This window comes from Schistocerca serialis, chromosome 1, assembly GCF_023864345.2.
Source record: "Schistocerca serialis cubense isolate TAMUIC-IGC-003099 chromosome 1, iqSchSeri2.2, whole genome shotgun sequence".
In the NCBI taxonomy this organism is placed as follows: domain Eukaryota; kingdom Metazoa; phylum Arthropoda; class Insecta; order Orthoptera; family Acrididae; genus Schistocerca; species Schistocerca serialis.
Genome location: NC_064638.1, coordinates 487222748 through 487246409, shown reverse-complemented (window position 1 = coordinate 487246409; position 23662 = coordinate 487222748). Strand labels below are relative to the sequence as shown.

Genomic DNA, 23662 nt, shown 5'->3' with positions numbered 1-23662 from the left:
GTTCCGCAGGCCGCAGTTTGCACTACCACTTCATCCCCAACACGTAATGTCGCCTCCCAGAGCGCAGACGTCCGCTGCTCTCTGTAGTCGAAAAGGGCAGTTGTTTGAAGTGCGATGGATGAGCAGCCAGTCCCAGCAGAACAGGAAGCTGTGGCGTGCACTGTTTGTACAAATGCTAGGAACACTGGCGCACCAAGCAGCGCATGTAGCGTGGCCGAGCGCTTTAAGGCGCTGGTTTAAGGCACCAGTCTCTCTGTTGGCGCGGTTTCGAGTCCTGTAGCTGTCGGGGGTTTCGCTGTGATCGCGTTAACCTGCCGCTTTTTCTTCAAGTGTAACCTCCTTGAGCTCACATATGTTTGACACATGGAGCATTCTAGCTCCGCCTGACAGTTACAGCTACGATAATTTAGTGGTTACGGAAAGCCCAGGTTCGAAACCTGGTCACGGCACGAAAACGTCTCTTGACGCTGTCTCCTTAACTGCGACAGCTACAGACAAGTGGCGTCGCTACCATGCGGCGGGCACGGCTTTTTCTTGCTGTGGATGGCCTAAAGGGACGCTTCCAGTGGGAGAGCAGTGGAAATACATGCCAAGATACTTCCATTTCGAAGTGATCTTTGTAGTACAAAGGAAACGTTTTGCCGCTGCTGCTGCAACGGTAACGTGGCCGAGCGGTCTAAGGCGCTGGTTTTAGGCACCAGTCTCTTCGGAGGCGTGGGTTCGAATCCCACCGTTGCCACTTTTTACGTCTCATTTTTGTGCCGTTGCGGTGTGTTCTCGTGGGGTAGGACGCAGCTCTTGTGACGCGCGTGTTGTGTAGGTAGCGTGGCCGAGCGGTCTAAGGCGCTGGTGTCAGGCACCATTCTCTTCGGAGGCGTGGGTTCCAATCCCACAGCTGCCAAGCGTGTAATGTCTCCTGTGTCGAAGGCAGATGCACTCATTGCCCGCAAAGGAAGCAGCACAACAAGGCGTGAGCGTCTGCTTGGTGAATGGTCGTAGAACAGTGCGTGGTGCAACGACAGCATTTGTAGGCACCTTTTGCTCTCATCATTGCTGGCGTTCGTCTCCACGAAATGCGTCCGGAGCACGCCGTTCTATAACGCGAGAGAGTGGATTTTTTACAGTTGTCGTCAGTTAACCGTGCGTGGCTGCTGCGTTCGCTGGAAAGAGCACTGCCGTCGTTATCCGGTGTGGTCTAGTGGCTAGGATACCTGGCTCTCACCCAGGAGGCCCGGGTTCGATTCCCGGTACCGGAATTGCGCGTTTTTGTTGCTCCTCTTATGCGACTTGTCTCGACTTTGCTCGACTGACGCTACGCTGACGCGTGCAGAAAGCTACGTTAAGTATGATTCACGGCAACACCTGACGGCGAGAGAGATGAAGCGTCTATCCACTTGTTATCCAGCCACATACCTGTAGTCAAGAGGCTTGGGGGACTGCAAGACATTGCCACGGAGGTGAATGCAGCTAACCACTGTAGTTAGTGTCCTGACAGCGCAGGCACGTTCATTTGCTCGTATACATGTGATGGAGACCGTGTCTGACACTGCTGTGGCGTACACCTTGGCCTAGGCTTTGCTGGGTATCGCCACTTGCATTCCAGCCAGCTGCCTTCGCGGGCGCCTCCGTGGCCATGGCCGTGATCGTCTAGTGGTTAGGACATTGCGTTGTGGCCGCAATAACCCAGGTTCGAATTCTGGTCACGGCAATTTTGAAAGTTTTGCCTTGCTGCCGTTGCAATGACGAGTACTCGAAATGACAGTACTCTCTTGATTTTTTCACTCGTGTTCCGCAGGCCGCAGTTTGCACTACCACTTCATCCCCAACACGTAATGTCGCCTCCCAGAGCGCAGACGTCCGCTGCTCTCTGTAGTCGAAAAGGGCAGTTGTTTGAAGTGCGATGGATGAGCAGCCAGTCCCAGCAGAACAGGAAGCTGTGGCGTGCACTGTTTGTACAAATGCTAGGAACACTGGCGCACCAAGCAGCGCATGTAGCGTGGCCGAGCGCTTTAAGGCGCTGGTTTAAGGCACCAGTCTCTCTGTTGGCGCGGTTTCGAGTCCTGTAGCTGTCGGGGGTTTCGCTGTGATCGCGTTAACCTGCCGCTTTTTCTTCAAGTGTAACCTCCTTGAGCTCACATATGTTTGACACATGGAGCATTCTAGCTCCGCCTGACAGTTACAGCTACGATAATTTAGTGGTTACGGAAAGCCCAGGTTCGAAACCTGGTCACGGCACGAAAACGTCTCTTGACGCTGTCTCCTTAACTGCGACAGCTACAGACAAGTGGCGTCGCTACCATGCGGCGGGCACGGCTTTTTCTTGCTGTGGATGGCCTAAAGGGACGCTTCCAGTGGGAGAGCAGTGGAAATACATGCCAAGATACTTCCATTTCGAAGTGATCTTTGTAGTACAAAGGAAACGTTTTGCCGCTGCTGCTGCAACGGTAACGTGGCCGAGCGGTCTAAGGCGCTGGTTTTAGGCACCAGTCTCTTCGGAGGCGTGGGTTCGAATCCCACCGTTGCCACTTTTTACGTCTCATTTTTGTGCCGTTGCGGTGTGTTCTCGTGGGGTAGGACGCAGCTCTTGTGACGCGCGTGTTGTGTAGGTAGCGTGGCCGAGCGGTCTAAGGCGCTGGTGTCAGGCACCATTCTCTTCGGAGGCGTGGGTTCCAATCCCACAGCTGCCAAGCGTGTAATGTCTCCTGTGTCGAAGGCAGATGCACTCATTGCCCGCAAAGGAAGCAGCACAACAAGGCGTGAGCGTCTGCTTGGTGAATGGTCGTAGAACAGTGCGTGGTGCAACGACAGCATTTGTAGGCACCTTTTGCTCTCATCATTGCTGGCGTTCGTCTCCACGAAATGCGTCCGGAGCACGCCGTTCTATAACGCGAGAGAGTGGATTTTTTACAGTTGTCGTCAGTTAACCGTGCGTGGCTGCTGCGTTCGCTGGAAAGAGCACTGCCGTCGTTATCCGGTGTGGTCTAGTGGCTAGGATACCTGGCTCTCACCCAGGAGGCCCGGGTTCGATTCCCGGTACCGGAATTGCGCGTTTTTGTTGCTCCTCTTATGCGACTTGTCTCGACTTTGCTCGACTGACGCTACGCTGACGCGTGCAGAAAGCTACGTTAAGTATGATTCACGGCAACACCTGACGGCGAGAGAGATGAAGCGTCTATCCACTTGTTATCCAGCCACATACCTGTAGTCAAGAGGCTTGGGGGACTGCAAGACATTGCCACGGAGGTGAATGCAGCTAACCACTGTAGTTAGTGTCCTGACAGCGCAGGCACGTTCATTTGCTCGTATACATGTGATGGAGACCGTGTCTGACACTGCTGTGGCGTACACCTTGGCCTAGGCTTTGCTGGGTATCGCCACTTGCATTCCAGCCAGCTGCCTTCGCGGGCGCCTCCGTGGCCATGGCCGTGATCGTCTAGTGGTTAGGACATTGCGTTGTGGCCGCAATAACCCAGGTTCGAATTCTGGTCACGGCAATTTTGAAAGTTTTGCCTTGCTGCCGTTGCAATGACGAGTACTCGAAATGACAGTACTCTCTTGATTTTTTCACTCGTGTTCCGCAGGCCGCAGTTTGCACTACCACTTCATCCCCAACACGTAATGTCGCCTCCCAGAGCGCAGACGTCCGCTGCTCTCTGTAGTCGAAAAGGGCAGTTGTTTGAAGTGCGATGGATGAGCAGCCAGTCCCAGCAGAACAGGAAGCTGTGGCGTGCACTGTTTGTACAAATGCTAGGAACACTGGCGCACCAAGCAGCGCATGTAGCGTGGCCGAGCGCTTTAAGGCGCTGGTTTAAGGCACCAGTCTCTCTGTTGGCGCGGTTTCGAGTCCTGTAGCTGTCGGGGGTTTCGCTGTGATCGCGTTAACCTGCCGCTTTTTCTTCAAGTGTAACCTCCTTGAGCTCACATATGTTTGACACATGGAGCATTCTAGCTCCGCCTGACAGTTACAGCTACGATAATTTAGTGGTTACGGAAAGCCCAGGTTCGAAACCTGGTCACGGCACGAAAACGTCTCTTGACGCTGTCTCCTTAACTGCGACAGCTACAGACAAGTGGCGTCGCTACCATGCGGCGGGCACGGCTTTTTCTTGCTGTGGATGGCCTAAAGGGACGCTTCCAGTGGGAGAGCAGTGGAAATACATGCCAAGATACTTCCATTTCGAAGTGATCTTTGTAGTACAAAGGAAACGTTTTGCCGCTGCTGCTGCAACGGTAACGTGGCCGAGCGGTCTAAGGCGCTGGTTTTAGGCACCAGTCTCTTCGGAGGCGTGGGTTCGAATCCCACCGTTGCCACTTTTTACGTCTCATTTTTGTGCCGTTGCGGTGTGTTCTCGTGGGGTAGGACGCAGCTCTTGTGACGCGCGTGTTGTGTAGGTAGCGTGGCCGAGCGGTCTAAGGCGCTGGTGTCAGGCACCATTCTCTTCGGAGGCGTGGGTTCCAATCCCACAGCTGCCAAGCGTGTAATGTCTCCTGTGTCGAAGGCAGATGCACTCATTGCCCGCAAAGGAAGCAGCACAACAAGGCGTGAGCGTCTGCTTGGTGAATGGTCGTAGAACAGTGCGTGGTGCAACGACAGCATTTGTAGGCACCTTTTGCTCTCATCATTGCTGGCGTTCGTCTCCACGAAATGCGTCCGGAGCACGCCGTTCTATAACGCGAGAGAGTGGATTTTTTACAGTTGTCGTCAGTTAACCGTGCGTGGCTGCTGCGTTCGCTGGAAAGAGCACTGCCGTCGTTATCCGGTGTGGTCTAGTGGCTAGGATACCTGGCTCTCACCCAGGAGGCCCGGGTTCGATTCCCGGTACCGGAATTGCGCGTTTTTGTTGCTCCTCTTATGCGACTTGTCTCGACTTTGCTCGACTGACGCTACGCTGACGCGTGCAGAAAGCTACGTTAAGTATGATTCACGGCAACACCTGACGGCGAGAGAGATGAAGCGTCTATCCACTTGTTATCCAGCCACATACCTGTAGTCAAGAGGCTTGGGGGACTGCAAGACATTGCCACGGAGGTGAATGCAGCTAACCACTGTAGTTAGTGTCCTGACAGCGCAGGCACGTTCATTTGCTCGTATACATGTGATGGAGACCGTGTCTGACACTGCTGTGGCGTACACCTTGGCCTAGGCTTTGCTGGGTATCGCCACTTGCATTCCAGCCAGCTGCCTTCGCGGGCGCCTCCGTGGCCATGGCCGTGATCGTCTAGTGGTTAGGACATTGCGTTGTGGCCGCAATAACCCAGGTTCGAATTCTGGTCACGGCAATTTTGAAAGTTTTGCCTTGCTGCCGTTGCAATGACGAGTACTCGAAATGACAGTACTCTCTTGATTTTTTCACTCGTGTTCCGCAGGCCGCAGTTTGCACTACCACTTCATCCCCAACACGTAATGTCGCCTCCCAGAGCGCAGACGTCCGCTGCTCTCTGTAGTCGAAAAGGGCAGTTGTTTGAAGTGCGATGGATGAGCAGCCAGTCCCAGCAGAACAGGAAGCTGTGGCGTGCACTGTTTGTACAAATGCTAGGAACACTGGCGCACCAAGCAGCGCATGTAGCGTGGCCGAGCGCTTTAAGGCGCTGGTTTAAGGCACCAGTCTCTCTGTTGGCGCGGTTTCGAGTCCTGTAGCTGTCGGGGGTTTCGCTGTGATCGCGTTAACCTGCCGCTTTTTCTTCAAGTGTAACCTCCTTGAGCTCACATATGTTTGACACATGGAGCATTCTAGCTCCGCCTGACAGTTACAGCTACGATAATTTAGTGGTTACGGAAAGCCCAGGTTCGAAACCTGGTCACGGCACGAAAACGTCTCTTGACGCTGTCTCCTTAACTGCGACAGCTACAGACAAGTGGCGTCGCTACCATGCGGCGGGCACGGCTTTTTCTTGCTGTGGATGGCCTAAAGGGACGCTTCCAGTGGGAGAGCAGTGGAAATACATGCCAAGATACTTCCATTTCGAAGTGATCTTTGTAGTACAAAGGAAACGTTTTGCCGCTGCTGCTGCAACGGTAACGTGGCCGAGCGGTCTAAGGCGCTGGTTTTAGGCACCAGTCTCTTCGGAGGCGTGGGTTCGAATCCCACCGTTGCCACTTTTTACGTCTCATTTTTGTGCCGTTGCGGTGTGTTCTCGTGGGGTAGGACGCAGCTCTTGTGACGCGCGTGTTGTGTAGGTAGCGTGGCCGAGCGGTCTAAGGCGCTGGTGTCAGGCACCATTCTCTTCGGAGGCGTGGGTTCCAATCCCACAGCTGCCAAGCGTGTAATGTCTCCTGTGTCGAAGGCAGATGCACTCATTGCCCGCAAAGGAAGCAGCACAACAAGGCGTGAGCGTCTGCTTGGTGAATGGTCGTAGAACAGTGCGTGGTGCAACGACAGCATTTGTAGGCACCTTTTGCTCTCATCATTGCTGGCGTTCGTCTCCACGAAATGCGTCCGGAGCACGCCGTTCTATAACGCGAGAGAGTGGATTTTTTACAGTTGTCGTCAGTTAACCGTGCGTGGCTGCTGCGTTCGCTGGAAAGAGCACTGCCGTCGTTATCCGGTGTGGTCTAGTGGCTAGGATACCTGGCTCTCACCCAGGAGGCCCGGGTTCGATTCCCGGTACCGGAATTGCGCGTTTTTGTTGCTCCTCTTATGCGACTTGTCTCAACTTTGCTCGACTGACGCTACGCTGACGCGTGCAGAAAGCTACGTTAAGTATGATTCACGGCAACACCTGACGGCGAGAGAGATGAAGCGTCTATCCACTTGTTATCCAGCCACATACCTGTAGTCAAGAGGCTTGGGGGACTGCAAGACATTGCCACGGAGGTGAATGCAGCTAACCACTGTAGTTAGTGTCCTGACAGCGCAGGCACGTTCATTTGCTCGTATACATGTGATGGAGACCGTGTCTGACACTGCTGTGGCGTACACCTTGGCCTAGGCTTTGCTGGGTATCGCCACTTGCATTCCAGCCAGCTGCCTTCGCGGGCGCCTCCGTGGCCATGGCCGTGATCGTCTAGTGGTTAGGACATTGCGTTGTGGCCGCAATAACCCAGGTTCGAATTCTGGTCACGGCAATTTTGAAAGTTTTGCCTTGCTGCCGTTGCAATGACGAGTACTCGAAATGACAGTACTCTCTTGATTTTTTCACTCGTGTTCCGCAGGCCGCAGTTTGCACTACCACTTCATCCCCAACACGTAATGTCGCCTCCCAGAGCGCAGACGTCCGCTGCTCTCTGTAGTCGAAAAGGGCAGTTGTTTGAAGTGCGATGGATGAGCAGCCAGTCCCAGCAGAACAGGAAGCTGTGGCGTGCACTGTTTGTACAAATGCTAGGAACACTGGCGCACCAAGCAGCGCATGTAGCGTGGCCGAGCGCTTTAAGGCGCTGGTTTAAGGCACCAGTCTCTCTGTTGGCGCGGTTTCGAGTCCTGTAGCTGTCGGGGGTTTCGCTGTGATCGCGTTAACCTGCCGCTTTTTCTTCAAGTGTAACCTCCTTGAGCTCACATATGTTTGACACATGGAGCATTCTAGCTCCGCCTGACAGTTACAGCTACGATAATTTAGTGGTTACGGAAAGCCCAGGTTCGAAACCTGGTCACGGCACGAAAACGTCTCTTGACGCTGTCTCCTTAACTGCGACAGCTACAGACAAGTGGCGTCGCTACCATGCGGCGGGCACGGCTTTTTCTTGCTGTGGATGGCCTAAAGGGACGCTTCCAGTGGGAGAGCAGTGGAAATACATGCCAAGATACTTCCATTTCGAAGTGATCTTTGTAGTACAAAGGAAACGTTTTGCCGCTGCTGCTGCAACGGTAACGTGGCCGAGCGGTCTAAGGCGCTGGTTTTAGGCACCAGTCTCTTCGGAGGCGTGGGTTCGAATCCCACCGTTGCCACTTTTTACGTCTCATTTTTGTGCCGTTGCGGTGTGTTCTCGTGGGGTAGGACGCAGCTCTTGTGACGCGCGTGTTGTGTAGGTAGCGTGGCCGAGCGGTCTAAGGCGCTGGTGTCAGGCACCATTCTCTTCGGAGGCGTGGGTTCCAATCCCACAGCTGCCAAGCGTGTAATGTCTCCTGTGTCGAAGGCAGATGCACTCATTGCCCGCAAAGGAAGCAGCACAACAAGGCGTGAGCGTCTGCTTGGTGAATGGTCGTAGAACAGTGCGTGGTGCAACGACAGCATTTGTAGGCACCTTTTGCTCTCATCATTGCTGGCGTTCGTCTCCACGAAATGCGTCCGGAGCACGCCGTTCTATAACGCGAGAGAGTGGATTTTTTACAGTTGTCGTCAGTTAACCGTGCGTGGCTGCTGCGTTCGCTGGAAAGAGCACTGCCGTCGTTATCCGGTGTGGTCTAGTGGCTAGGATACCTGGCTCTCACCCAGGAGGCCCGGGTTCGATTCCCGGTACCGGAATTGCGCGTTTTTGTTGCTCCTCTTATGCGACTTGTCTCGACTTTGCTCGACTGACGCTACGCTGACGCGTGCAGAAAGCTACGTTAAGTATGATTCACGGCAACACCTGACGGCGAGAGAGATGAAGCGTCTATCCACTTGTTATCCAGCCACATACCTGTAGTCAAGAGGCTTGGGGGACTGCAAGACATTGCCACGGAGGTGAATGCAGCTAACCACTGTAGTTAGTGTCCTGACAGCGCAGGCACGTTCATTTGCTCGTATACATGTGATGGAGACCGTGTCTGACACTGCTGTGGCGTACACCTTGGCCTAGGCTTTGCTGGGTATCGCCACTTGCATTCCAGCCAGCTGCCTTCGCGGGCGCCTCCGTGGCCATGGCCGTGATCGTCTAGTGGTTAGGACATTGCGTTGTGGCCGCAATAACCCAGGTTCGAATTCTGGTCACGGCAATTTTGAAAGTTTTGCCTTGCTGCCGTTGCAATGACGAGTACTCGAAATGACAGTACTCTCTTGATTTTTTCACTCGTGTTCCGCAGGCCGCAGTTTGCACTACCACTTCATCCCCAACACGTAATGTCGCCTCCCAGAGCGCAGACGTCCGCTGCTCTCTGTAGTCGAAAAGGGCAGTTGTTTGAAGTGCGATGGATGAGCAGCCAGTCCCAGCAGAACAGGAAGCTGTGGCGTGCACTGTTTGTACAAATGCTAGGAACACTGGCGCACCAAGCAGCGCATGTAGCGTGGCCGAGCGCTTTAAGGCGCTGGTTTAAGGCACCAGTCTCTCTGTTGGCGCGGTTTCGAGTCCTGTAGCTGTCGGGGGTTTCGCTGTGATCGCGTTAACCTGCCGCTTTTTCTTCAAGTGTAACCTCCTTGAGCTCACATATGTTTGACACATGGAGCATTCTAGCTCCGCCTGACAGTTACAGCTACGATAATTTAGTGGTTACGGAAAGCCCAGGTTCGAAACCTGGTCACGGCACGAAAACGTCTCTTGACGCTGTCTCCTTAACTGCGACAGCTACAGACAAGTGGCGTCGCTACCATGCGGCGGGCACGGCTTTTTCTTGCTGTGGATGGCCTAAAGGGACGCTTCCAGTGGGAGAGCAGTGGAAATACATGCCAAGATACTTCCATTTCGAAGTGATCTTTGTAGTACAAAGGAAACGTTTTGCCGCTGCTGCTGCAACGGTAACGTGGCCGAGCGGTCTAAGGCGCTGGTTTTAGGCACCAGTCTCTTCGGAGGCGTGGGTTCGAATCCCACCGTTGCCACTTTTTACGTCTCATTTTTGTGCCGTTGCGGTGTGTTCTCGTGGGGTAGGACGCAGCTCTTGTGACGCGCGTGTTGTGTAGGTAGCGTGGCCGAGCGGTCTAAGGCGCTGGTGTCAGGCACCATTCTCTTCGGAGGCGTGGGTTCCAATCCCACAGCTGCCAAGCGTGTAATGTCTCCTGTGTCGAAGGCAGATGCACTCATTGCCCGCAAAGGAAGCAGCACAACAAGGCGTGAGCGTCTGCTTGGTGAATGGTCGTAGAACAGTGCGTGGTGCAACGACAGCATTTGTAGGCACCTTTTGCTCTCATCATTGCTGGCGTTCGTCTCCACGAAATGCGTCCGGAGCACGCCGTTCTATAACGCGAGAGAGTGGATTTTTTACAGTTGTCGTCAGTTAACCGTGCGTGGCTGCTGCGTTCGCTGGAAAGAGCACTGCCGTCGTTATCCGGTGTGGTCTAGTGGCTAGGATACCTGGCTCTCACCCAGGAGGCCCGGGTTCGATTCCCGGTACCGGAATTGCGCGTTTTTGTTGCTCCTCTTATGCGACTTGTCTCGACTTTGCTCGACTGACGCTACGCTGACGCGTGCAGAAAGCTACGTTAAGTATGATTCACGGCAACACCTGACGGCGAGAGAGATGAAGCGTCTATCCACTTGTTATCCAGCCACATACCTGTAGTCAAGAGGCTTGGGGGACTGCAAGACATTGCCACGGAGGTGAATGCAGCTAACCACTGTAGTTAGTGTCCTGACAGCGCAGGCACGTTCATTTGCTCGTATACATGTGATGGAGACCGTGTCTGACACTGCTGTGGCGTACACCTTGGCCTAGGCTTTGCTGGGTATCGCCACTTGCATTCCAGCCAGCTGCCTTCGCGGGCGCCTCCGTGGCCATGGCCGTGATCGTCTAGTGGTTAGGACATTGCGTTGTGGCCGCAATAACCCAGGTTCGAATTCTGGTCACGGCAATTTTGAAAGTTTTGCCTTGCTGCCGTTGCAATGACGAGTACTCGAAATGACAGTACTCTCTTGATTTTTTCACTCGTGTTCCGCAGGCCGCAGTTTGCACTACCACTTCATCCCCAACACGTAATGTCGCCTCCCAGAGCGCAGACGTCCGCTGCTCTCTGTAGTCGAAAAGGGCAGTTGTTTGAAGTGCGATGGATGAGCAGCCAGTCCCAGCAGAACAGGAAGCTGTGGCGTGCACTGTTTGTACAAATGCTAGGAACACTGGCGCACCAAGCAGCGCATGTAGCGTGGCCGAGCGCTTTAAGGCGCTGGTTTAAGGCACCAGTCTCTCTGTTGGCGCGGTTTCGAGTCCTGTAGCTGTCGGGGGTTTCGCTGTGATCGCGTTAACCTGCCGCTTTTTCTTCAAGTGTAACCTCCTTGAGCTCACATATGTTTGACACATGGAGCATTCTAGCTCCGCCTGACAGTTACAGCTACGATAATTTAGTGGTTACGGAAAGCCCAGGTTCGAAACCTGGTCACGGCACGAAAACGTCTCTTGACGCTGTCTCCTTAACTGCGACAGCTACAGACAAGTGGCGTCGCTACCATGCGGCGGGCACGGCTTTTTCTTGCTGTGGATGGCCTAAAGGGACGCTTCCAGTGGGAGAGCAGTGGAAATACATGCCAAGATACTTCCATTTCGAAGTGATCTTTGTAGTACAAAGGAAACGTTTTGCCGCTGCTGCTGCAACGGTAACGTGGCCGAGCGGTCTAAGGCGCTGGTTTTAGGCACCAGTCTCTTCGGAGGCGTGGGTTCGAATCCCACCGTTGCCACTTTTTACGTCTCATTTTTGTGCCGTTGCGGTGTGTTCTCGTGGGGTAGGACGCAGCTCTTGTGACGCGCGTGTTGTGTAGGTAGCGTGGCCGAGCGGTCTAAGGCGCTGGTGTCAGGCACCATTCTCTTCGGAGGCGTGGGTTCCAATCCCACAGCTGCCAAGCGTGTAATGTCTCCTGTGTCGAAGGCAGATGCACTCATTGCCCGCAAAGGAAGCAGCACAACAAGGCGTGAGCGTCTGCTTGGTGAATGGTCGTAGAACAGTGCGTGGTGCAACGACAGCATTTGTAGGCACCTTTTGCTCTCATCATTGCTGGCGTTCGTCTCCACGAAATGCGTCCGGAGCACGCCGTTCTATAACGCGAGAGAGTGGATTTTTTACAGTTGTCGTCAGTTAACCGTGCGTGGCTGCTGCGTTCGCTGGAAAGAGCACTGCCGTCGTTATCCGGTGTGGTCTAGTGGCTAGGATACCTGGCTCTCACCCAGGAGGCCCGGGTTCGATTCCCGGTACCGGAATTGCGCGTTTTTGTTGCTCCTCTTATGCGACTTGTCTCGACTTTGCTCGACTGACGCTACGCTGACGCGTGCAGAAAGCTACGTTAAGTATGATTCACGGCAACACCTGACGGCGAGAGAGATGAAGCGTCTATCCACTTGTTATCCAGCCACATACCTGTAGTCAAGAGGCTTGGGGGACTGCAAGACATTGCCACGGAGGTGAATGCAGCTAACCACTGTAGTTAGTGTCCTGACAGCGCAGGCACGTTCATTTGCTCGTATACATGTGATGGAGACCGTGTCTGACACTGCTGTGGCGTACACCTTGGCCTAGGCTTTGCTGGGTATCGCCACTTGCATTCCAGCCAGCTGCCTTCGCGGGCGCCTCCGTGGCCATGGCCGTGATCGTCTAGTGGTTAGGACATTGCGTTGTGGCCGCAATAACCCAGGTTCGAATTCTGGTCACGGCAATTTTGAAAGTTTTGCCTTGCTGCCGTTGCAATGACGAGTACTCGAAATGACAGTACTCTCTTGATTTTTTCACTCGTGTTCCGCAGGCCGCAGTTTGCACTACCACTTCATCCCCAACACGTAATGTCGCCTCCCAGAGCGCAGACGTCCGCTGCTCTCTGTAGTCGAAAAGGGCAGTTGTTTGAAGTGCGATGGATGAGCAGCCAGTCCCAGCAGAACAGGAAGCTGTGGCGTGCACTGTTTGTACAAATGCTAGGAACACTGGCGCACCAAGCAGCGCATGTAGCGTGGCCGAGCGCTTTAAGGCGCTGGTTTAAGGCACCAGTCTCTCTGTTGGCGCGGTTTCGAGTCCTGTAGCTGTCGGGGGTTTCGCTGTGATCGCGTTAACCTGCCGCTTTTTCTTCAAGTGTAACCTCCTTGAGCTCACATATGTTTGACACATGGAGCATTCTAGCTCCGCCTGACAGTTACAGCTACGATAATTTAGTGGTTACGGAAAGCCCAGGTTCGAAACCTGGTCACGGCACGAAAACGTCTCTTGACGCTGTCTCCTTAACTGCGACAGCTACAGACAAGTGGCGTCGCTACCATGCGGCGGGCACGGCTTTTTCTTGCTGTGGATGGCCTAAAGGGACGCTTCCAGTGGGAGAGCAGTGGAAATACATGCCAAGATACTTCCATTTCGAAGTGATCTTTGTAGTACAAAGGAAACGTTTTGCCGCTGCTGCTGCAACGGTAACGTGGCCGAGCGGTCTAAGGCGCTGGTTTTAGGCACCAGTCTCTTCGGAGGCGTGGGTTCGAATCCCACCGTTGCCACTTTTTACGTCTCATTTTTGTGCCGTTGCGGTGTGTTCTCGTGGGGTAGGACGCAGCTCTTGTGACGCGCGTGTTGTGTAGGTAGCGTGGCCGAGCGGTCTAAGGCGCTGGTGTCAGGCACCATTCTCTTCGGAGGCGTGGGTTCCAATCCCACAGCTGCCAAGCGTGTAATGTCTCCTGTGTCGAAGGCAGATGCACTCATTGCCCGCAAAGGAAGCAGCACAACAAGGCGTGAGCGTCTGCTTGGTGAATGGTCGTAGAACAGTGCGTGGTGCAACGACAGCATTTGTAGGCACCTTTTGCTCTCATCATTGCTGGCGTTCGTCTCCACGAAATGCGTCCGGAGCACGCCGTTCTATAACGCGAGAGAGTGGATTTTTTACAGTTGTCGTCAGTTAACCGTGCGTGGCTGCTGCGTTCGCTGGAAAGAGCACTGCCGTCGTTATCCGGTGTGGTCTAGTGGCTAGGATACCTGGCTCTCACCCAGGAGGCCCGGGTTCGATTCCCGGTACCGGAATTGCGCGTTTTTGTTGCTCCTCTTATGCGACTTGTCTCGACTTTGCTCGACTGACGCTACGCTGACGCGTGCAGAAAGCTACGTTAAGTATGATTCACGGCAACACCTGACGGCGAGAGAGATGAAGCGTCTATCCACTTGTTATCCAGCCACATACCTGTAGTCAAGAGGCTTGGGGGACTGCAAGACATTGCCACGGAGGTGAATGCAGCTAACCACTGTAGTTAGTGTCCTGACAGCGCAGGCACGTTCATTTGCTCGTATACATGTGATGGAGACCGTGTCTGACACTGCTGTGGCGTACACCTTGGCCTAGGCTTTGCTGGGTATCGCCACTTGCATTCCAGCCAGCTGCCTTCGCGGGCGCCTCCGTGGCCATGGCCGTGATCGTCTAGTGGTTAGGACATTGCGTTGTGGCCGCAATAACCCAGGTTCGAATTCTGGTCACGGCAATTTTGAAAGTTTTGCCTTGCTGCCGTTGCAATGACGAGTACTCGAAATGACAGTACTCTCTTGATTTTTTCACTCGTGTTCCGCAGGCCGCAGTTTGCACTACCACTTCATCCCCAACACGTAATGTCGCCTCCCAGAGCGCAGACGTCCGCTGCTCTCTGTAGTCGAAAAGGGCAGTTGTTTGAAGTGCGATGGATGAGCAGCCAGTCCCAGCAGAACAGGAAGCTGTGGCGTGCACTGTTTGTACAAATGCTAGGAACACTGGCGCACCAAGCAGCGCATGTAGCGTGGCCGAGCGCTTTAAGGCGCTGGTTTAAGGCACCAGTCTCTCTGTTGGCGCGGTTTCGAGTCCTGTAGCTGTCGGGGGTTTCGCTGTGATCGCGTTAACCTGCCGCTTTTTCTTCAAGTGTAACCTCCTTGAGCTCACATATGTTTGACACATGGAGCATTCTAGCTCCGCCTGACAGTTACAGCTACGATAATTTAGTGGTTACGGAAAGCCCAGGTTCGAAACCTGGTCACGGCACGAAAACGTCTCTTGACGCTGTCTCCTTAACTGCGACAGCTACAGACAAGTGGCGTCGCTACCATGCGGCGGGCACGGCTTTTTCTTGCTGTGGATGGCCTAAAGGGACGCTTCCAGTGGGAGAGCAGTGGAAATACATGCCAAGATACTTCCATTTCGAAGTGATCTTTGTAGTACAAAGGAAACGTTTTGCCGCTGCTGCTGCAACGGTAACGTGGCCGAGCGGTCTAAGGCGCTGGTTTTAGGCACCAGTCTCTTCGGAGGCGTGGGTTCGAATCCCACCGTTGCCACTTTTTACGTCTCATTTTTGTGCCGTTGCGGTGTGTTCTCGTGGGGTAGGACGCAGCTCTTGTGACGCGCGTGTTGTGTAGGTAGCGTGGCCGAGCGGTCTAAGGCGCTGGTGTCAGGCACCATTCTCTTCGGAGGCGTGGGTTCCAATCCCACAGCTGCCAAGCGTGTAATGTCTCCTGTGTCGAAGGCAGATGCACTCATTGCCCGCAAAGGAAGCAGCACAACAAGGCGTGAGCGTCTGCTTGGTGAATGGTCGTAGAACAGTGCGTGGTGCAACGACAGCATTTGTAGGCACCTTTTGCTCTCATCATTGCTGGCGTTCGTCTCCACGAAATGCGTCCGGAGCACGCCGTTCTATAACGCGAGAGAGTGGATTTTTTACAGTTGTCGTCAGTTAACCGTGCGTGGCTGCTGCGTTCGCTGGAAAGAGCACTGCCGTCGTTATCCGGTGTGGTCTAGTGGCTAGGATACCTGGCTCTCACCCAGGAGGCCCGGGTTCGATTCCCGGTACCGGAATTGCGCGTTTTTGTTGCTCCTCTTATGCGACTTGTCTCGACTTTGCTCGACTGACGCTACGCTGACGCGTGCAGAAAGCTACGTTAAGTATGATTCACGGCAACACCTGACGGCGAGAGAGATGAAGCGTCTATCCACTTGTTATCCAGCCACATACCTGTAGTCAAGAGGCTTGGGGGACTGCAAGACATTGCCACGGAGGTGAATGCAGCTAACCACTGTAGTTAGTGTCCTGACAGCGCAGGCACGTTCATTTGCTCGTATACATGTGATGGAGACCGTGTCTGACACTGCTGTGGCGTACACCTTGGCCTAGGCTTTGCTGGGTATCGCCACTTGCATTCCAGCCAGCTGCCTTCGCGGGCGCCTCCGTGGCCATGGCCGTGATCGTCTAGTGGTTAGGACATTGCGTTGTGGCCGCAATAACCCAGGTTCGAATTCTGGTCACGGCAATTTTGAAAGTTTTGCCTTGCTGCCGTTGCAATGACGAGTACTCGAAATGACAGTACTCTCTTGATTTTTTCACTCGTGTTCCGCAGGCCGCAGTTTGCACTACCACTTCATCCCCAACACGTAATGTCGCCTCCCAGAGCGCAGACGTCCGCTGCTCTCTGTAGTCGAAAAGGGCAGTTGTTTGAAGTGCGATGGATGAGCAGCCAGTCCCAGCAGAACAGGAAGCTGTGGCGTGCACTGTTTGTACAAATGCTAGGAACACTGGCGCACCAAGCAGCGCATGTAGCGTGGCCGAGCGCTTTAAGGCGCTGGTTTAAGGCACCAGTCTCTCTGTTGGCGCGGTTTCGAGTCCTGTAGCTGTCGGGGGTTTCGCTGTGATCGCGTTAACCTGCCGCTTTTTCTTCAAGTGTAACCTCCTTGAGCTCACATATGTTTGACACATGGAGCATTCTAGCTCCGCCTGACAGTTACAGCTACGATAATTTAGTGGTTACGGAAAGCCCAGGTTCGAAACCTGGTCACGGCACGAAAACGTCTCTTGACGCTGTCTCCTTAACTGCGACAGCTACAGACAAGTGGCGTCGCTACCATGCGGCGGGCACGGCTTTTTCTTGCTGTGGATGGCCTAAAGGGACGCTTCCAGTGGGAGAGCAGTGGAAATACATGCCAAGATACTTCCATTTCGAAGTGATCTTTGTAGTACAAAGGAAACGTTTTGCCGCTGCTGCTGCAACGGTAACGTGGCCGAGCGGTCTAAGGCGCTGGTTTTAGGCACCAGTCTCTTCGGAGGCGTGGGTTCGAATCCCACCGTTGCCACTTTTTACGTCTCATTTTTGTGCCGTTGCGGTGTGTTCTCGTGGGGTAGGACGCAGCTCTTGTGACGCGCGTGTTGTGTAGGTAGCGTGGCCGAGCGGTCTAAGGCGCTGGTGTCAGGCACCATTCTCTTCGGAGGCGTGGGTTCCAATCCCACAGCTGCCAAGCGTGTAATGTCTCCTGTGTCGAAGGCAGATGCACTCATTGCCCGCAAAGGAAGCAGCACAACAAGGCGTGAGCGTCTGCTTGGTGAATGGTCGTAGAACAGTGCGTGGTGCAACGACAGCATTTGTAGGCACCTTTTGCTCTCATCATTGCTGGCGTTCGTCTCCACGAAATGCGTCCGGAGCACGCCGTTCTATAACGCGAGAGAGTGGATTTTTTACAGTTGTCGTCAGTTAACCGTGCGTGGCTGCTGCGTTCGCTGGAAAGAGCACTGCCGTCGTTATCCGGTGTGGTCTAGTGGCTAGGATACCTGGCTCTCACCCAGGAGGCCCGGGTTCGATTCCCGGTACCGGAATTGCGCGTTTTTGTTGCTCCTCTTATGCGACTTGTCTCGACTTTGCTCGACTGACGCTACGCTGACGCGTGCAGAAAGCTACGTTAAGTATGATTCACGGCAACACCTGACGGCGAGAGAGATGAAGCGTCTATCCACTTGTTATCCAGCCACATACCTGTAGTCAAGAGGCTTGGGGGACTGCAAGACATTGCCACGGAGGTGAATGCAGCTAACCACTGTAGTTAGTGTCCTGACAGCGCAGGCACGTTCATTTGCTCGTATACATGTGATGGAGACCGTGTCTGACACTGCTGTGGCGTACACCTTGGCCTAGGCTTTGCTGGGTATCGCCACTTGCATTCCAGCCAGCTGCCTTCGCGGGCGCCTCCGTGGCCATGGCCGTGATCGTCTAGTGGTTAGGACATTGCGTTGTGGCCGCAATAACCCAGGTTCGAATTCTGGTCACGGCAATTTTGAAAGTTTTGCCTTGCTGCCGTTGCAATGACGAGTACTCGAAATGACAGTACTCTCTTGATTTTTTCACTCGTGTTCCGCAGGCCGCAGTTTGCACTACCACTTCATCCCCAACACGTAATGTCGCCTCCCAGAGCGCAGACGTCCGCTGCTCTCTGCAGTCGAAAAGGGCAGTTGTTTGAAGTGCGATGGATGAGCAGCCAGTCCCAGCAGAACAGGAAGCTGTGGCGTGCACTGTTTGTACAAATGCTAGGAACACTGGCGCACCAAGCAGCGCATGTAGCGTGGCCGAGCGCTTTAAGGCGCTGGTTTAAGGCACCAGTCTCTCTGTTGGCGCGGTTTCGAGTCCTGTAGCTGTCGGGGGTTTCGCTGTGATCGCGTTAACCTGCCGCTTTTTCTTCAAGTGTAACCTCCTTGAGCTCACATATGTTTGACACATGGAGCATTCTAGCTCCGCCTGACAGTTACAGCTACGATAATTTAGTGGTTACGGAAAGCCCAGGTTCGAAACCTGGTCACGGCACGAAAACGTCTCTTGACGCTGTCTCCTTAACTGCGACAGCTACAGACAAGTGGCGTCGCTACCATGCGGCGGGCACGGCTTTTTCTTGCTGTGGATGGCCTAAAGGGACGCTTCCAGTGGGAGAGCAGTGGAAATACATGCCAAGATACTTCCATTTCGAAGTGATCTTTGTAGTACAAAGGAAACGTTTTGCCGCTGCTGCTGCAACGGTAACGTGGCCGAGCGGTCTAAGGCGCTGGTTTTAGGCACCAGTCTCTTCGGAGGCGTGGGTTCGAATCCCACCGTTGCCACTTTTTACGTCTCATTTTTGTGCCGTTGCGGTGTGTTCTCGTGGGGTAGGACGCAGCTCTTGTGACGCGCGTGTTGTGTAGGTAGCGTGGCCGAGCGGTCTAAGGCGCTGGTGTCAGGCACCATTCTCTTCGGAGGCGTGGGTTCCAATCCCACAGCTGCCAAGCGTGTAATGTCTCCTGTGTCGAAGGCAGATGCACTCATTGCCCGCAAAGGAAGCAGCACAACAAGGCGTGAGCGTCTGCTTGGTGAATGGTCGTAGAACAGTGCGTGGTGCAACGACAGCATTTGTAGGCACCTTTTGCTCTCATCATTGCTGGCGTTCGTCTCCACGAAATGCGTCCGGAGCACGCCGTTCTATAACGCGAGAGAGTGGATTTTTTACAGTTGTCGTCAGTTAACCGTGCGTGGCTGCTGCGTTCGCTGGAAAGAGCACTGCCGTCGTTATCCGGTGTGGTCTAGTGGCTAGGATACCTGGCTCTCACCCAGGAGGCCCGGGTTCGATTCCCGGTACCGGAATTGCGCGTTTTTGTTGCTCCTCTTATGCGACTTGTCTCGACTTTGCTCGACTGACGCTACGCTGACGCGTGCAGAAAGCTACGTTAAGTATGATTCACGGCAACACCTGACGGCGAGAGAGATGAAGCGTCTATCCACTTGTTATCCAGCCACATACCTGTAGTCAAGAGGCTTGGGGGACTGCAAGACATTGCCACGGAGGTGAATGCAGCTAACCACTGTAGTTAGTGTCCTGACAGCGCAGGCACGTTCATTTGCTCGTATACATGTGATGGAGACCGTGTCTGACACTGCTGTGGCGTACACCTTGGCCTAGGCTTTGCTGGGTATCGCCACTTGCATTCCAGCCAGCTGCCTTCGCGGGCGCCTCCGTGGCCATGGCCGTGATCGTCTAGTGGTTAGGACATTGCGTTGTGGCCGCAATAACCCAGGTTCGAATTCTGGTCACGGCAATTTTGAAAGTTTTGCCTTGCTGCCGTTGCAATGACGAGTACTCGAAATGACAGTACTCTCTTGATTTTTTCACTCGTGTTCCGCAGGCCGCAGTTTGCACTACCACTTCATCCCCAACACGTAATGTCGCCTCCCAGAGCGCAGACGTCCGCTGCTCTCTGTAGTCGAAAAGGGCAGTTGTTTGAAGTGCGATGGATGAGCAGCCAGTCCCAGCAGAACAGGAAGCTGTGGCGTGCACTGTTTGTACAAATGCTAGGAACACTGGCGCACCAAGCAGCGCATGTAGCGTGGCCGAGCGCTTTAAGGCGCTGGTTTAAGGCACCAGTCTCTCTGTTGGCGCGGTTTCGAGTCCTGTAGCTGTCGGGGGTTTCGCTGTGATCGCGTTAACCTGCCGCTTTTTCTTCAAGTGTAACCTCCTTGAGCTCACATATGTTTGACACATGGAGCATTCTAGCTCCGCCTGACAGTTACAGCTACGATAATTTAGTGGTTACGGAAAGCCCAGGTTCGAAACCTGGTCACGGCACGAAAACGTCTCTTGACGCTGTCTCCTTAACTGCGACAGCTACAGACAAGTGGCGTCGCTACCATGCGGCGGGCACGGCTTTTTCTTGCTGTGGATGGCCTAAAGGGACGCTTCCAGTGGGAGAGCAGTGGAAATACATGCCAAGATACTTCCATTTCGAAGTGATCTTTGTAGTACAAAGGAAACGTTTTGCCGCTGCTGCTGCAACGGTAACGTGGCCGAGCGGTCTAAGGCGCTGGTTTTAGGCACCAGTCTCTTCGGAGGCGTGGGTTCGAATCCCACCGTTGCCACTTTTTACGTCTCATTTTTGTGCCGTTGCGGTGTGTTCTCGTGGGGTAGGACGCAGCTCTTGTGACGCGCGTGTTGTGTAGGTAGCGTGGCCGAGCGGTCTAAGGCGCTGGTGTCAGGCACCATTCTCTTCGGAGGCGTGGGTTCCAATCCCACAGCTGCCAAGCGTGTAATGTCTCCTGTGTCGAAGGCAGATGCACTCATTGCCCGCAAAGGAAGCAGCACAACAAGGCGTGAGCGTCTGCTTGGTGAATGGTCGTAGAACAGTGCGTGGTGCAACGACAGCATTTGTAGGCACCTTTTGCTCTCATCATTGCTGGCGTTCGTCTCCACGAAATGCGTCCGGAGCACGCCGTTCTATAACGCGAGAGAGTGGATTTTTTACAGTTGTCGTCAGTTAACCGTGCGTGGCTGCTGCGTTCGCTGGAAAGAGCACTGCCGTCGTTATCCGGTGTGGTCTAGTGGCTAGGATACCTGGCTCTCACCCAGGAGGCCCGGGTTCGATTCCCGGTACCGGAATTGCGCGTTTTTGTTGCTCCTCTTATGCGACTTGTCTCGACTTTGCTCGACTGACGCTACGCTGACGCGTGCAGAAAGCTACGTTAAGTATGATTCACGGCAACACCTGACGGCGAGAGAGATGAAGCGTCTATCCACTTGTTATCCAGCCACATACCTGTAGTCAAGAGGCTTGGGGGACTGCAAGACATTGCCACGGAGGTGAATGCAGCTAACCACTGTAGTTAGTGTCCTGACAGCGCAGGCACGTTCATTTGCTCGTATACATGTGATGGAGACCGTGTCTGACACTGCTGTGGCGTACACCTTGGCCTAGGCTTTGCTGGGTATCGCCACTTGCATTCCAGCCAGCTGCCTTCGCGGGCGCCTCCGTGGCCATGGCCGTGATCGTCTAGTGGTTAGGACATTGCGTTGTGGCCGCAATAACCCAGGTTCGAATTCTGGTCACGGCAATTTTGAAAGTTTTGCCTTGCTGCCGTTGCAATGACGAGTACTCGAAATGACAGTACTCTCTTGATTTTTTCACTCGTGTTCCGCAGGCCGCAGTTTGCACTACCACTTCATCCCCAACACGTAATGTCGCCTCCCAGAGCGCAGACGTCCGCTGCTCTCTGTAGTCGAAAAGGGCAGTTGTTTGAAGTGCGATGGATGAGCAGCCAGTCCCAGCAGAACAGGAAGCTGTGGCGTGCACTGTTTGTACAAATGCTAGGAACACTGGCGCACCAAGCAGCGCATGTAGCGTGGCCGAGCGCTTTAAGGCGCTGGTTTAAGGCACCAGTCTCTCTGTTGGCGCGGTTTCGAGTCCTGTAGCTGTCGGGGGTTTCGCTGTGATCGCGTTAACCTGCCGCTTTTTCTTCAAGTGTAACCTCCTTGAGCTCACATATGTTTGACACATGGAGCATTCTAGCTCCGCCTGACAGTTACAGCTACGATAATTTAGTGGTTACGGAAAGCCCAGGTTCGAAACCTGGTCACGGCACGAAAACGTCTCTTGACGCTGTCTCCTTAACTGCGACAGCTACAGACAAGTGGCGTCGCTACCATGCGGCGGGCACGGCTTTTTCTTGCTGTGGATGGCCTAAAGGGACGCTTCCAGTGGGAGAGCAGTGGAAATACATGCCAAGATACTTCCATTTCGAAGTGATCTTTGTAGTACAAAGGAAACGTTTTGCCGCTGCTGCTGCAACGGTAACGTGGCCGAGCGGTCTAAGGCGCTGGTTTTAGGCACCAGTCTCTTCGGAGGCGTGGGTTCGAATCCCACCGTTGCCACTTTTTACGTCTCATTTTTGTGCCGTTGCGGTGTGTTCTCGTGGGGTAGGACGCAGCTCTTGTGACGCGCGTGTTGTGTAGGTAGCGTGGCCGAGCGGTCTAAGGCGCTGGTGTCAGGCACCATTCTCTTCGGAGGCGTGGGTTCCAATCCCACAGCTGCCAAGCGTGTAATGTCTCCTGTGTCGAAGGCAGATGCACTCATTGCCCGCAAAGGAAGCAGCACAACAAGGCGTGAGCGTCTGCTTGGTGAATGGTCGTAGAACAGTGCGTGGTGCAACGACAGCATTTGTAGGCACCTTTTGCTCTCATCATTGCTGGCGTTCGTCTCCACGAAATGCGTCCGGAGCACGCCGTTCTATAACGCGAGAGAGTGGATTTTTTACAGTTGTCGTCAGTTAACCGTGCGTGGCTGCTGCGTTCGCTGGAAAGAGCACTGCCGTCGTTATCCGGTGTGGTCTAGTGGCTAGGATACCTGGCTCTCACCCAGGAGGCCCGGGTTCGATTCCCGGTACCGGAATTGCGCGTTTTTGTTGCTCCTCTTATGCGACTTGTCTCGACTTTGCTCGACTGACGCTACGCTGACGCGTGCAGAAAGCTACGTTAAGTATGATTCACGGCAACACCTGACGGCGAGAGAGATGAAGCGTCTATCCACTTGTTATCCAGCCACATACCTGTAGTCAAGAGGCTTGGGGGACTGCAAGACATTGCCACGGAGGTGAATGCAGCTAACCACTGTAGTTAGTGTCCTGACAGCGCAGGCACGTTCATTTGCTCGTATACATGTGATGGAGACCGTGTCTGACACTGCTGTGGCGTACACCTTGGCCTAGGCTTTGCTGGGTATCGCCACTTGCATTCCAGCCAGCTGCCTTCGCGGGCGCCTCCGTGGCCATGGCCGTGATCGTCTAGTGGTTAGGACATTGCGTTGTGGCCGCAATAACCCAGGTTCGAATTCTGGTCACGGCAATTTTGAAAGTTTTGCCTTGCTGCCGTTGCAATGACGAGTACTCGAAATGACAGTACTCTCTTGATTTTTTCACTCGTGTTCCGCAGGCCGCAGTTTGCACTACCACTTCATCCCCAACACGTAATGTCGCCTCCCAGAGCGCAGACGTCCGCTGCTCTCTGTAGTCGAAAAGGGCAGTTGTTTGAAGTGCGATGGATGAGCAGCCAGTCCCAGCAGAACAGGAAGCTGTGGCGTGCACTGTTTGTACAAATGCTAGGAACACTGGCGCACCAAGCAGCGCATGTAGCGTGGCCGAGCGCTTTAAGGCGCTGGTTTAAGGCACCAGTCTCTCTGTTGGCGCGGTTTCGAGTCCTGTAGCTGTCGGGGGTTTCGCTGTGATCGCGTTAACCTGCCGCTTTTTCTTCAAGTGTAACCTCCTTGAGCTCACATATGTTTGACACATGGAGCATTCTAGCTCCGCCTGACAGTTACAGCTACGATAATTTAGTGGTTACGGAAAGCCCAGGTTCGAAACCTGGTCA

General features: G+C 54.1%; 39 non-coding genes across 39 annotated transcripts; all 39 read left to right on the top strand.

Moving 5' to 3' along the window:
- Positions 1 to 657: 657 nt before the first annotated feature.
- Positions 658 to 739, top strand: Trnal-uag (transfer RNA leucine (anticodon UAG)). Its single transcript has one exon. It is a non-coding gene; the product is annotated as a tRNA-Leu (tRNA).
- A 445-nt stretch (positions 740 to 1184) lies between these two features.
- Trnae-cuc (transfer RNA glutamic acid (anticodon CUC)) lies at positions 1185 to 1256 on the top strand. The gene has a single exon. It is a non-coding gene; the product is annotated as a tRNA-Glu (tRNA).
- Positions 1257 to 1636: 380 nt separating this feature from the next.
- Positions 1637 to 1708, top strand: Trnah-gug (transfer RNA histidin (anticodon GUG)). The gene has a single exon. It is a non-coding gene; the product is annotated as a tRNA-His (tRNA).
- A 735-nt stretch (positions 1709 to 2443) lies between these two features.
- Positions 2444 to 2525, top strand: Trnal-uag (transfer RNA leucine (anticodon UAG)). Its single transcript has one exon. It is a non-coding gene; the product is annotated as a tRNA-Leu (tRNA).
- Positions 2526 to 2970: 445 nt separating this feature from the next.
- Positions 2971 to 3042, top strand: Trnae-cuc (transfer RNA glutamic acid (anticodon CUC)). The gene has a single exon. It is a non-coding gene; the product is annotated as a tRNA-Glu (tRNA).
- Positions 3043 to 3422: 380 nt separating this feature from the next.
- Trnah-gug (transfer RNA histidin (anticodon GUG)) lies at positions 3423 to 3494 on the top strand. The gene has a single exon. It is a non-coding gene; the product is annotated as a tRNA-His (tRNA).
- Positions 3495 to 4229: 735 nt separating this feature from the next.
- Trnal-uag (transfer RNA leucine (anticodon UAG)) lies at positions 4230 to 4311 on the top strand. Its single transcript has one exon. It is a non-coding gene; the product is annotated as a tRNA-Leu (tRNA).
- A 445-nt stretch (positions 4312 to 4756) lies between these two features.
- On the top strand, positions 4757 to 4828 carry Trnae-cuc (transfer RNA glutamic acid (anticodon CUC)). The gene has a single exon. It is a non-coding gene; the product is annotated as a tRNA-Glu (tRNA).
- A 380-nt stretch (positions 4829 to 5208) lies between these two features.
- On the top strand, positions 5209 to 5280 carry Trnah-gug (transfer RNA histidin (anticodon GUG)). The gene has a single exon. It is a non-coding gene; the product is annotated as a tRNA-His (tRNA).
- A 735-nt stretch (positions 5281 to 6015) lies between these two features.
- On the top strand, positions 6016 to 6097 carry Trnal-uag (transfer RNA leucine (anticodon UAG)). The gene has a single exon. It is a non-coding gene; the product is annotated as a tRNA-Leu (tRNA).
- Positions 6098 to 6542: 445 nt separating this feature from the next.
- Trnae-cuc (transfer RNA glutamic acid (anticodon CUC)) lies at positions 6543 to 6614 on the top strand. The gene has a single exon. It is a non-coding gene; the product is annotated as a tRNA-Glu (tRNA).
- Positions 6615 to 6994: 380 nt separating this feature from the next.
- On the top strand, positions 6995 to 7066 carry Trnah-gug (transfer RNA histidin (anticodon GUG)). The gene has a single exon. It is a non-coding gene; the product is annotated as a tRNA-His (tRNA).
- Positions 7067 to 7801: 735 nt separating this feature from the next.
- Positions 7802 to 7883, top strand: Trnal-uag (transfer RNA leucine (anticodon UAG)). Its single transcript has one exon. It is a non-coding gene; the product is annotated as a tRNA-Leu (tRNA).
- A 445-nt stretch (positions 7884 to 8328) lies between these two features.
- Positions 8329 to 8400, top strand: Trnae-cuc (transfer RNA glutamic acid (anticodon CUC)). The gene has a single exon. It is a non-coding gene; the product is annotated as a tRNA-Glu (tRNA).
- A 380-nt stretch (positions 8401 to 8780) lies between these two features.
- Positions 8781 to 8852, top strand: Trnah-gug (transfer RNA histidin (anticodon GUG)). Its single transcript has one exon. It is a non-coding gene; the product is annotated as a tRNA-His (tRNA).
- A 735-nt stretch (positions 8853 to 9587) lies between these two features.
- On the top strand, positions 9588 to 9669 carry Trnal-uag (transfer RNA leucine (anticodon UAG)). The gene has a single exon. It is a non-coding gene; the product is annotated as a tRNA-Leu (tRNA).
- A 445-nt stretch (positions 9670 to 10114) lies between these two features.
- Positions 10115 to 10186, top strand: Trnae-cuc (transfer RNA glutamic acid (anticodon CUC)). The gene has a single exon. It is a non-coding gene; the product is annotated as a tRNA-Glu (tRNA).
- Positions 10187 to 10566: 380 nt separating this feature from the next.
- Trnah-gug (transfer RNA histidin (anticodon GUG)) lies at positions 10567 to 10638 on the top strand. Its single transcript has one exon. It is a non-coding gene; the product is annotated as a tRNA-His (tRNA).
- Positions 10639 to 11373: 735 nt separating this feature from the next.
- Positions 11374 to 11455, top strand: Trnal-uag (transfer RNA leucine (anticodon UAG)). The gene has a single exon. It is a non-coding gene; the product is annotated as a tRNA-Leu (tRNA).
- Positions 11456 to 11900: 445 nt separating this feature from the next.
- Trnae-cuc (transfer RNA glutamic acid (anticodon CUC)) lies at positions 11901 to 11972 on the top strand. The gene has a single exon. It is a non-coding gene; the product is annotated as a tRNA-Glu (tRNA).
- Positions 11973 to 12352: 380 nt separating this feature from the next.
- Trnah-gug (transfer RNA histidin (anticodon GUG)) lies at positions 12353 to 12424 on the top strand. Its single transcript has one exon. It is a non-coding gene; the product is annotated as a tRNA-His (tRNA).
- Positions 12425 to 13159: 735 nt separating this feature from the next.
- On the top strand, positions 13160 to 13241 carry Trnal-uag (transfer RNA leucine (anticodon UAG)). Its single transcript has one exon. It is a non-coding gene; the product is annotated as a tRNA-Leu (tRNA).
- A 445-nt stretch (positions 13242 to 13686) lies between these two features.
- Positions 13687 to 13758, top strand: Trnae-cuc (transfer RNA glutamic acid (anticodon CUC)). Its single transcript has one exon. It is a non-coding gene; the product is annotated as a tRNA-Glu (tRNA).
- A 380-nt stretch (positions 13759 to 14138) lies between these two features.
- On the top strand, positions 14139 to 14210 carry Trnah-gug (transfer RNA histidin (anticodon GUG)). The gene has a single exon. It is a non-coding gene; the product is annotated as a tRNA-His (tRNA).
- A 735-nt stretch (positions 14211 to 14945) lies between these two features.
- Trnal-uag (transfer RNA leucine (anticodon UAG)) lies at positions 14946 to 15027 on the top strand. Its single transcript has one exon. It is a non-coding gene; the product is annotated as a tRNA-Leu (tRNA).
- Positions 15028 to 15472: 445 nt separating this feature from the next.
- On the top strand, positions 15473 to 15544 carry Trnae-cuc (transfer RNA glutamic acid (anticodon CUC)). Its single transcript has one exon. It is a non-coding gene; the product is annotated as a tRNA-Glu (tRNA).
- A 380-nt stretch (positions 15545 to 15924) lies between these two features.
- Positions 15925 to 15996, top strand: Trnah-gug (transfer RNA histidin (anticodon GUG)). Its single transcript has one exon. It is a non-coding gene; the product is annotated as a tRNA-His (tRNA).
- Positions 15997 to 16731: 735 nt separating this feature from the next.
- Trnal-uag (transfer RNA leucine (anticodon UAG)) lies at positions 16732 to 16813 on the top strand. Its single transcript has one exon. It is a non-coding gene; the product is annotated as a tRNA-Leu (tRNA).
- Positions 16814 to 17258: 445 nt separating this feature from the next.
- Positions 17259 to 17330, top strand: Trnae-cuc (transfer RNA glutamic acid (anticodon CUC)). The gene has a single exon. It is a non-coding gene; the product is annotated as a tRNA-Glu (tRNA).
- A 380-nt stretch (positions 17331 to 17710) lies between these two features.
- On the top strand, positions 17711 to 17782 carry Trnah-gug (transfer RNA histidin (anticodon GUG)). Its single transcript has one exon. It is a non-coding gene; the product is annotated as a tRNA-His (tRNA).
- Positions 17783 to 18517: 735 nt separating this feature from the next.
- Positions 18518 to 18599, top strand: Trnal-uag (transfer RNA leucine (anticodon UAG)). Its single transcript has one exon. It is a non-coding gene; the product is annotated as a tRNA-Leu (tRNA).
- A 445-nt stretch (positions 18600 to 19044) lies between these two features.
- Positions 19045 to 19116, top strand: Trnae-cuc (transfer RNA glutamic acid (anticodon CUC)). The gene has a single exon. It is a non-coding gene; the product is annotated as a tRNA-Glu (tRNA).
- A 380-nt stretch (positions 19117 to 19496) lies between these two features.
- On the top strand, positions 19497 to 19568 carry Trnah-gug (transfer RNA histidin (anticodon GUG)). Its single transcript has one exon. It is a non-coding gene; the product is annotated as a tRNA-His (tRNA).
- Positions 19569 to 20303: 735 nt separating this feature from the next.
- Trnal-uag (transfer RNA leucine (anticodon UAG)) lies at positions 20304 to 20385 on the top strand. The gene has a single exon. It is a non-coding gene; the product is annotated as a tRNA-Leu (tRNA).
- Positions 20386 to 20830: 445 nt separating this feature from the next.
- Positions 20831 to 20902, top strand: Trnae-cuc (transfer RNA glutamic acid (anticodon CUC)). Its single transcript has one exon. It is a non-coding gene; the product is annotated as a tRNA-Glu (tRNA).
- Positions 20903 to 21282: 380 nt separating this feature from the next.
- Positions 21283 to 21354, top strand: Trnah-gug (transfer RNA histidin (anticodon GUG)). Its single transcript has one exon. It is a non-coding gene; the product is annotated as a tRNA-His (tRNA).
- Positions 21355 to 22089: 735 nt separating this feature from the next.
- Positions 22090 to 22171, top strand: Trnal-uag (transfer RNA leucine (anticodon UAG)). Its single transcript has one exon. It is a non-coding gene; the product is annotated as a tRNA-Leu (tRNA).
- Positions 22172 to 22616: 445 nt separating this feature from the next.
- Positions 22617 to 22688, top strand: Trnae-cuc (transfer RNA glutamic acid (anticodon CUC)). The gene has a single exon. It is a non-coding gene; the product is annotated as a tRNA-Glu (tRNA).
- Positions 22689 to 23068: 380 nt separating this feature from the next.
- On the top strand, positions 23069 to 23140 carry Trnah-gug (transfer RNA histidin (anticodon GUG)). The gene has a single exon. It is a non-coding gene; the product is annotated as a tRNA-His (tRNA).
- The last annotated feature ends 522 nt before the right edge of the window (positions 23141 to 23662 follow it).